The sequence below is a fragment of the Varroa destructor genome, unplaced genomic scaffold (assembly GCF_002443255.2).
Source record: "Varroa destructor unplaced genomic scaffold, Vdes_3.0 BEIS01000007.1, whole genome shotgun sequence".
In the NCBI taxonomy this organism is placed as follows: Eukaryota; Metazoa; Arthropoda; class Arachnida; order Mesostigmata; family Varroidae; genus Varroa; species Varroa destructor.
In genome coordinates this window covers 6,268,185-6,279,157 of record NW_019211460.1, presented here as the reverse complement: position 1 = coordinate 6,279,157, position 10,973 = coordinate 6,268,185, and the positions used below count along the sequence as shown (strand labels likewise).

The 10,973-nt window shown below is 41.6% G+C and overlaps 1 long non-coding RNA gene across 1 annotated transcript; it reads left to right on the top strand.

Moving 5' to 3' along the window:
- The first annotated feature begins 6,766 nt into the window (after positions 1–6,766).
- On the top strand, positions 6,767–10,836 carry LOC147754239 (uncharacterized). Its single transcript, XR_015317219.1, has 3 exons — positions 6,767–6,849; positions 7,285–10,225; positions 10,625–10,836. It is a non-coding gene; the product is annotated as an uncharacterized LOC147754239 (long non-coding RNA).
- Positions 10,837–10,973: the final 137 nt, after the last annotated feature.

Here is a 10,973-nt window from a genome sequence, read left to right as displayed (position 1 = left end):
GGTCGCGGCAGCAGTTCAGTCCCGCTACTCAAAGTTTCGAGGAGTCAATTTAGCTTATCAGCGAAGTGGGGTCCAGACAGGAAGATGCGGGGCTGAGCGACGAAGAGGAAGAATCATGGGCAACAACGAGAAAAGGGCTGAACTAAGCCAGTCCCTGGAATGAGGAAAGAGCTGCTGACTCTGTTCCAAGCCGAAATGAAAGACGCGCCAAGACATGGCGAGACGGCTGCCCAACAGCACATGTTCAATGCAAGAAAGCCAGCAAAGCAAGCGACGCCTTGCTCCCTTCAGAAGCTGAATACGCCTCACCGCTTCCTAAGCTCGAAGCCCGTGGGAGAGGGCGAGGTCGTGTGGCGGATAGTGGAGGGCGAGTAGAGCGTTCTAAGTTAGGCAGAGGGCAAAGGGGGCTCAGGCGGGCCTTGTAGGAAAGCTGCAACTCTCAATAACGTTGCATAAAAGCCGAATGCTGTCGCGTAACTTTTATGGGCAACAATTCCGGAATAAGGAATGGGTTGAACGCGAACGAGCCGAAACACCGAAAAGCCGAAAGGAGTCGAAAGGAGAAGGGAATAGATGGGCATCAGGTTAAAAAAAGAAAGAAGGCTTGTTCTTGTCCTGTGTTATAAATGCAAGTGGAAAGCACATAATATATCGATAACCATAGCACCCTGCTAAAAGTTAGGTAGTCAGCAGTTAAACAAACAGTGTCACTTTTTAGAGAGCATCCGGAAACAGAAGCCGGAAACGCTAGTATCATTTGTATTTGTGTAGAAACTGATGAACTTCAGAGACGAGCTGCCGCTACAAGACAAGTCAATAAACAATATTCACGTTTTTATTCAGAGCCGCTATTGAGTCTGTCGCAGTTAGTTAGTATGCGCGTGAAACGTCAAAAACTATATGGAACGATACGAAAAAAGCACCCATGATCTAATATTCATATTAGTTTTAGTACTATTTTTTTTTTTTTTTAGCCTGAAGATACTAAATTTATTTGCCGTTCGATCCGTTTTAACTTCATATGGGACAGCTTCACCGATAGAACTCTCATCACCATAATACTTCAAATAAATATACGCTGTGAAGTTCGCGTAAGAAGTAACCTATCATCATCATCACTAATTTAAGTGGGCCAAATTATTTTTAGCAACACGAGCCACAAGTAAACATACATTTTTAAAAATACAATTTCTCAATGGGAATTATTTTTGAAGTATTAAGCCTTCTACCAATTCTTCATCGGCAGCCACATTCGACTGCGGTACAACCTTGTGCCCGTCTCAGCCGCCCATAGAGCTTCGTTTAAGATGTCTCTTTGCTTGTAAGCCACTATGTCTCTTCACTGTACCGTATAAATATGCTATTCTACCGACCATATATTCTCAGGCAGAAGTGACAAATAGGGCAAATGAAAATTTTCACTTCGTTCGAAGCCACTGGTCCGTGTCGCATCGACATACTCACGTACGATTCATTGTCACGACCACACGACAAACATAAAATAACCATAAATGGCTTAAAAGATACGGCTTAAATGATAGCTCAGTATGTACGTCTACGAGCAAATGCTATGTTCCCCATTCCTTCCCTTTGTATGACCTCAGATCTGTGGGACAGTCCCGGCTCCTTGTGTCTTTGATCATAAAAAAAATGTGACGGGACATCTGATTTCTGATATTCTCTTTCAGTGCCACAGGAATCGCTGAGCCACACAGCAGCGGAAGTCTTTCTTTTTGAATCTCTCATATCTGCTTACGTTCTGAAATAGTATAAATAAAAATCGAAAACTATCGCATGTCGAAAAAGGAAGCAAGGAAATTCAAAGGTAACTTTGTTATTAGTTAGAGTCCTCAGAGCCGCGAGCCTTTTCCAAAACACCATATGGTTTTTTTTTTCACAGTTAGTCTCGGCCACACAATCTTCAGTTATATGGTAGGTGCCATAAACAATAATAGGGAATCGACCGCGTGATGGTACAATTCACTTCAACGAGTCATCGTTTCAAAGTAACATATTTCTAGACGAAGCGTAAATATAGCGTACTTGCATCTCTAATAACCACACGTGGTTGTTACTCATTAAATTCTACACGAAACTGAGGACGTTTTATTAGAGAGAGAACTCTTGCGTTTTAAAGGCAGGAAGGTTTCTACCTATTATCAAAGTTGAGTCATTCACGAAGTGTACTACAGGTAACAGGCTTCAGCATATAGTATATATTACATTTTTTGTCATAGACAGCTTGTAACAAAAGCAAACGATTCACTGCGTTTGGAGGGTGCTGGCAGATGCTTGGGACGCACCAATTATGGCCACGGCCGTAGTTGACACTCGTACAAAAGACGTGCTTGGACGCGTCACTGACGACGGGCGGCATTGCCTTCTGGTAGATACTCTGGGTTTCACACACTTCAGCTAGAACTGCCTTCTTAACGGGAAAACTTAACACCATTACCTACCTAGATGCCATCGGAAATAGACGATCTCCTGATGGGTTCATCAACGCCGAGAGGTGAGTGTCGGCTACTTCAGTAATTACTGGCAAGCAGTTTTCTAAGTTAGCGTTTGAATTCAAATTAGAGCTGGCAAACTCGTGAAGGCCTGCTCTACGACTGGCGTAGATTTATGGCCTCAGCCTTCGAAAACTACAGCTGACAGTTATTGACATCCCATAGTGTACATAACAGAGTACAATGCATGTTCATATGGGGCGACGTTATATTTTTGTGAAACTATTTAGATTAACTACTCGGTCGTAAGCAGTGTCCTTGGAAGTGAATCAAAGGCAAAAATATATAAGGGTTAGGTTTTACAAAAACAACTTGTCTCCCTAGTTTTTAGGCTAAAAATAAACAAGTGCTTGCTTTTGGCCTTCGAAAATATGCTCATTTGTCGCGTGCTGCATATCCAGGGATTGCACGTAACCTCTCTCTTAAACAATAAACACATGCTGGCAGCTTTACTCTGTTCGCTGGCGTGTTTTGTCATTCTTGCACCTCGTGGCAGTATAAAGGGGCACACCTACGAGCCCAAATAATCGAATGCAAATGTTTTTTACCGCCTCTGTTCATGAACTGAAACGTGCTCGGGACGTGCAACTGCGTGCGTCAGTAGAACCAGAAGTAAATGCGTTTCAAGATGAGGTTCGACCGACCAAAGGAAAAAAGCTGTAACTGATGGGTGAGAAGGTCGAAATTCGTATGTTCAACCAAGCTTCATCCTGCTGTAGCCTTAGCCGTCTCCTGGTTTTATGAGGCAAAAGAACCCGACAGATTTGCATTCTATGCTTATGCGTACTAGGTGCCCTCTTACTGTGCTAGAAAAATGCTGGACCTTTTTTCGCGAAATGAACATTTGACATATGATGCGTTCAAATATGGGCACTAGCCCATTCCTGCGTTCTCTATACCAAAACTGTGTAACCAGTGTAAGATTTAGGCTCGACAGTAAACCCACATTTCGAAGACTACTTTTCATTGCCTTCAGAGCAAAGAATCTATGTGAAAGAGCTAATCTAATGGAAGCAAAAGGTCGTGTAGCTAATTGTTGAGATGTAAGAGTTAGGTCGTTCATCTTCCAGCGCACTCTCTATAGACAATTAGGTATGGCCAGACTCATCAACACCTCGACGCGACCTCGACATACGTATCTGTGAAGTCCATATATGCGATTTGTGGTTGAAGAGTTACGGTTGAAATTTACCAATACAGGAAACAATTAGTCAAATTTTAAACGATATTCTCGTTATGCCGATACGCTTATGCGGGTCTAGTCGCTTGATTTGAGGCTGTGCGGCATACCGACAATAAAGTTAACGGCGACGGTTTCTTCGAGAAACGTTTACTGGCATATGTTATCGATGCCAAGTTATGCATCTGGAGAACTACCTCTATAGAATTCATATTGAGGGATTTGTTGTTAAGTTTATTAGATAGGCTGCCTAATGAGATAGATTTGTAAAAATCAAGTAGACTTCTTTATAGAGAATTGAAGTTCGAATTGTGTCCAGAGCACTCATACGTACGGGAATGCTTCATGGTGGGCCATAATGAAACTCGATCAACGTGAGCTGCGTTTTTGACGGCCTTCGCCAAATGAAAACTAGGTCCAAGACGTTTAGGGCTTATCATAGGTATCTTGGAAAGCGTTAGCTTCCATTTTTACCAGCATTACTCGGCCTCACAATCCGGACAACTAACCGTAAGGCACATTTCAGGAGTTCGTTTCCTGAAGACTTTACTTTCGAAATTTTCAAAAGAAAGTCCAGTTTAGTTGGAAAGTAGAGCATTTTGGCGCGAAGAAATGTTTATTTAGGATATTACTGTAAATACCTATTGTATTTTTTTAGCATAGGCTACTATTTACTACGCGGATATTCTTACAATGAAACTATGACGATGTATTTTAGCTACCGAAAACAAAGTTTATTTTAAAACTAAGATCATGTCTAATATATGAAGCAACTGTAAATCGAGGTAATTCTAACAGGCCATTGAACTCTAAAATAAAAATCAAAAAAAGACCCCACACAATTTTAGACTGTAGTATAACACATTGGAATAATATTTTACGCTATTCTTTAATCTACTTATGTTTTTTCCCCCACACTGGTTGTCAGTGAGAGCAAATTTACCAAATTATCGCCGCAATCCTTGGGCTAACTCCTATGGGTTACTATATTTACTTTATCGTCTATGTTACACATATCCTTAAATTGATAAGCCTAGACTATCTATGTATCCAACAACTAGTCAACGGAACATTATGTTTTTACTTATGCATATTTATATCCATTGGTTCTATGTTTTCTAACTAATGAACACGTCTGAGCGGCTTACCAACCATAATGGTAATGAATATATTGCTGTTTTATTTGCTATGGTGGCCTATGATACCTTTATACTACCCCATTGTCTACAGAGTGTTTACTTAAGCTATTGCTGTTTTGTAGTAGTGTGAAAATTTTAACCCGCAGGCAACGTCCGACATGACAGCTGCCGAAAGCGCGGTGCCGCACAATTTCGAACAAATCATAAATAGAGGGCGTAATGATATCCGCCCTGGTCAACTAACTGGTTAGCAATGACATCCTGTGAAGCAAACCTGCGACTTCACGCCTACGACTCCTGCATCCTACCCACTTTACCGTATAGAGAAAGTGCCAGCCGTACGACATGTTCAATACTCTAAGTCAACTGTTGAGGAAACACGGGATACATTTTAAGGCTAAAGATTAAGCAGGTTCTATGCAATATTCCGTAGAATGTTTCACTTTTATGTATCCCTCACCGATCTTTCCGTGCTAGTCAGTAGGACCATTTGGTCTAATATTTGTTATTTATGGATGATTTTCGAGGGCCAGTTAAGTCTGATTCGCTTTTTTTTCTTTTTTTTACCATACTCTTATATTTCGCTTACGGTATTCTGCTCAGGAGCGTCCTTGAGCACCAGAGGTGTTTTGGTCCTTGTAGGCGATTCAGCTTATAAGAAGACATATGAAACGTTTCCGCCTGGTTGTACTGCAACATGATCAATCGACGCTTCAAAAAAGGTTACAAAATATATTTTGAATTTTTAATCAAACCGTAATTGTATTACTACAGGCACGCAGTCTCACTGCAATGGTTCATGCTCAGCTTCGTACGGCTATCAACCGTTGCACCAATATTAACCAAAATTGGTAATCAAACTAACGGGACTCCTCTACGAAGTCCAAAGGCACGTTTTAGCTTTGCTTAACAGGCAGCCAAACCTGACGCTATAATAAAGGACTGCTGTTTACGTGACCCACCTATAATTACGTTGTCCGTTGATTGTATCATTAACAGATTATGTAGCTTGTATAAGCAGATACGGTAGTCTGCACTAAATCCTTATGATAATTCCATATCGATATTCCATAAAGCGTTGGCATACCCAAAATAATGCCGACGCTAATTAAGCTGTCATGGTCCAGCGTTACGGCTGCTCATCAATTTCCTATCCGCACGAGTACGTTATGACCTTTCAGTTGGTGGCAAATACGTTGCTAAGCGTCGTTTGGAGACGCATCGATTGTTTCGTCTTGTCAGAGTGACAATAAATTCAGGATTAATAGTCTCAGTCAGGGCGGCAGTGGCAGATCGTCGTTTGGCGTGAAAAAGACCGAACGAGAAGAATTGGCCTGCGATTTAAGCCTGCGACACGCCTATAAATGAATAACTGTTCGTCGCTTGCTCACCTGTTCTCAATTGGAACCAAGGAGCAGTGACGCATATCGCACGAGCCCCGTCAGTCTTCCTTCATAACATAGTCCATGACCGCCTCCACCAGCAACGGCAGCTGTTGCAGGTTTACGAGAGAATCGTTTGTCGGGCCAAACGCCCCCGCTGCGCCCGTTAGGCCTTGGTTTCGGATCATAGCGAGACGGCTCTATAGAATATACCCAGCCATGACCTCATGGACTCACACCAGTCTGGTTCGTCTCCACTGCACTGTACGTACGTGTATACATGGCGGCGCCGAGGGAGGCTGCGACACTCCTCACTTTAAGCTCAAATAATACAGACCACTGATCGAATTGTGCTGTTAATGCAGGGCTTTAACACTAACATTATACAATTGTGACCTAAGCGGGTGCCTCGTTCATCTTTGACTGAATAGACTTCATGAACCTTAACATGCCTGATTCCTTTAGTCTAATATTTTTGTAGTAAATAGCTTTTAGCTAATGAAAATAATGCGTACATTACAATCTGCAGATGGGCATTGCATAATGTTACAGCCGATCAAAATGGGCCTACCGAGTATGCTGTTCGGATAGCAAAACAAGCACCACTTTGCACTCACAGACCCACGAGACATCTTCAAGTGAGTATGACTTTGCAGGATTAATGTACAATAACTGTCGAGCTATTGACCCACGTTTTTCTTAGACCTGGGCAAAAATCGTTCCATTATTTCTATTCAGCTTCAGTTTCAACAACCTATTCTACGAGATTGTGCGCAATTAGTCGTTTAAGCTTTTCCACCAAGTCGTTAAAGTTAACTGGACGTTACCAGATGCGCTGTCTATCTATTTGGTTAAATAATATATTTTGGCACTTTTTCAAATACTTGCCTGCCCTCTGCGTCTTTCTTGTGTACTCAATGCAGCATGTTCTGAACACGCTCTGGATTTTTCCTATTTCGGTGTATAATTTAGGATGAGAGGAAAGCATAAGCTGAAACTGAGAAAACGACTGAAAAATGCTTTTTTTTTTTTTTTTGGTAATTGGTTTATGTCGATTTTCGCCCGAATTAAAGGATAAGCTCTCGCCAAGCGACAGTCGTGGCCCACGTCGATTGAATATGGAAATAGTAAAATTGGACAGCCCATACACGGATCCAAAATAAAACGGTATCGGCATATCATCTTTGTCGGCAGCGTGCGTCATGATCATGCATCTGCTGACGAGTGACATGAAGTTTCTAACAGTGACGATGAATACGTACGAAGTTCATTTGAAGCAAGACAACGTGGTTTTCGGTAAATGAGCTTGCGGCAAAACCTAATACAGCATTTTGTCATATAAATAGTATTCGTTCTAATGGAACGTTTGATCGTGAGCGATTCGTTAGATGGGACGCCAAACGGCTTTGAGTCTGGTGCAGCTTAAAATAAGCTCGAAAAAACAAAGCGCGAGATTTGAGAAGGAAGGCTCTTAGCTGTTTGTGAATAATAGAAGATTAGCTAGTGGTTAAAACGAGATCAGGCTCTTTCAAAGAAGAGCAAGCCGGTAATCCTCCTAAACAGTCGACACAATAATTTTGGCATCCGGACGCATAGCTTTAAAATTTACCTCAGTAAGCCTGAAAGGCTCTACGTTTAACTCAATGCCGTGAAGGGTGCTGAATTTCAGCGGGACAATAATGGGATGGTCCAGGCATGTTTGTTCGACGTTAATCGAAAGCCCACTCGATCTGCGCTCCTCTACTCGACGACGCTCGATGGCTGGTTGATATCGTTACGACGACCCAGCCCAAGTCAACAAACCCAGGACAAAAGTATTCGGTACTATTCAGCACAACGGGCGCGATAGGTTCGACGATTGAGCCTCTGGTTTCAGACAACTTCCGTAACAGAAAGTAATCCGTTCATATCATTGAAAACGTGAAATCGTATTAAATGCGGTACGCATTTGTGCTACATACTAATTAACATCTGCCTTTACGATAGCGTACTCATGATTTTATTGAACAAATTCTTGTATCTTATCGAGAGCTTTGAGGGTCATTTCGAACGATTTCCCTGCGCCACGGCAGCGCGCTTCGGAAAACGACGATTAATCAACCGTGTCAAAGAAAAGCACAACTGGAGATGTGAAAACTGCTCATATTGAAACTAGTCTTTCGGATAGCGAAACGTTAATTATCGATCGAACTGTGATATCGTTATCACGATTGTTAAAATTCAACTCGGATAATGCCTTAGAAACTTGCCCTATTAAATGAAACTCCGCTTCAGCAGTAGAGCTTGAAAAAACTATCTACGATATCAGTCGCTTCATGATACTTCACGTTGCGTTGGCCCCTGTTTATTAGGCCTATGATCATATAGGGCGAACTGTTTCCGATAAACAGCCAGTGCTATGTAGGGTAAGAGCTCTGGTCCTATGTGCTACGGCATACCAAATGGAAAGACGAAAAAAATTAACGCTTCAGTCATTAACAAAATGGAATTAAGCCCGTATAGATCAGCACGACAGGCGAGATAAGCGATTCTGCACATAGCTACAACTACAACACACGGACGATCCTTAACCACTGATTCTCAACAGATACCCGTAGTTGGAACTGAAAATCTATCGGCAGTGGATAGGGCCGCAAACGACAGTGTCGTCTTTAATTTACATTCAGCCTATTTCCGTCGATAAAATTTGTAAATCATGGTTCACGAGCCAGCCAGCCAGCCATCCATCCTTGCAATATTAACCTCGGGAATAGTAAGCCTGGAAACTAAGAATTCACATTTACCTTTATCTAAGGAGATCCGATACGCTTGTATCGGATCTCCTTAGACCCATAAATGTGCATGGAGCTGTTCTCCATTACTTCCTAAATCGGACTGTATATACATCTCTGGTGACAAATGCGTTAGTGTAACTTTTTTTTCCTAACTTGAGCTTCTGCCTGGCATGCGTACGTCTATATGTCCCTTGCAAATAGCTACTTTCATGCTTAAAACGATAAAACCGGGAAAAAAATGATATGATTCTCAGGTCTAATCTGTTTAACGTACGTAAATACGCCATTCTGAGGGTTGAATGGAGCTCAGAATAACCTATTGATTCATAACATGGAGCGTTCCAGTAGCTATTCTTTCGACGACTATCATTGTTACCCCATCGCTAGCTCACAATTACTACAATCAATATTTGAATTTATCCTGAATTGGTAAGACGGAGACTTTAAAATGAAGCTGATAACAACATTATGTTGAAGTAGCGTTTTGTAGTCGGCTAAATAAACATATTTCTAAAAAAATCGCCTTTCGGTTAGACTTCAGCGCCAGGCAGACTCTGCAAGATCCCGTCATTGATGTTTATGAATTCTTTTTTATTCGTAACATTTCCAAAAACGCGACCTTTGACAGACTTCAAGTAAGTATTTAGCTTGTATTGGACCTTTTTGCTAGACGCAGCTTGTACTCCTTCCATAAATTGTTAGCGAACGGAACTACAAAAACGTATATAATATAATATTATATAATACACGATTGAAGATCTTCTGTTTCAGATGTTACAGTTGTAACGTTGTCAGTTACATGCAATCGCCAAGGGGAAAAGAACCGTGACACTGAACACTGCCACATGGGAAAGAAAGGTTCCCTTAACTTCTCGGAAATACACGCTTTGTGGGTCCCCTGAAATGCTACAGCTTATACAAGCTATATATAAGTTATACAGCTGTATAACGTGATATATTACAATTTAATAAAATCTGTATTACAATTGAATAAAGCTAAGGTTTATAGCATTTCTCCAACATTGCTTTACATTGCTGCCGACTCGTGTTGATAATCTGGCTGGGAGGATATGAGGTTTAATGTCAAGCTACTGGTGCATGTTTCTCTTGCGGAGCACAATAAGTTACAGAAAGTAAACAAGCTCGATACAACATCCGACCATCGTGAAGGGGCAAGAACCTTGAGGAACGCCTGGCGTCGCAGCTATCCCAACAGCCTTTGGGTCCGATTCTCTTAGTGGTTAGTTTTGCCAGTGTTATGAGATTTTTATAGACCCCAAACCTGGTCAGCTGTTAATCCCAAACCTAACCCAACATCTCTGAATGGCAGTGAATTCAATTAAAAAAAAAAAAAAAAAAAGAAAAAAAGCAACTGAGTAAACTCTTACAGTGGAACTTTTGTAGGCGCAACTTTATACAATTTTATTAGAGCAATAAATCAAACGTTACAATGTTGGCTGTAAAACAGATACATGCGTAATTTGCATAACGGAGCCCTACTGATTATTGAAAACCCTCGGCGTATCCTTCTTAGCTGGGCCATTTACGCTGCACTGACCGCCTAGTTACCACTTTATAGATCATACCCTTCAGTGCGGCCATTAATACTTATTTCTCTTCTACAATCGTTAATCTTTAGGTAACGGATTGACGTTATCGAAGAATCGGCGTCCTCGCTACCAACATTCTCTAAGCAGGACATTCCGTCTGCGACTTTATTTCTATAATTGAAACTGTGATTTTTCGGCCGAGTGCCCGATGACGCCGCTGTCTTGTTTGGGTAAACGGCTTCTTTTTCCCTTGTTCCCCCCTTTTCTGTTGGCTGTTACTCGCTTGATTATGGCACTACACATGTACTATTTACAATCATTCATTATCAAAGAGGAATTGCAGCAGCTTCTTTCGGCGTCACTAACATTATCAGTTCTGACTGGTGCTTCTTCGCCGCAGCCGGCAGCATCCTACATACAGTACTCTTTGATACCTGT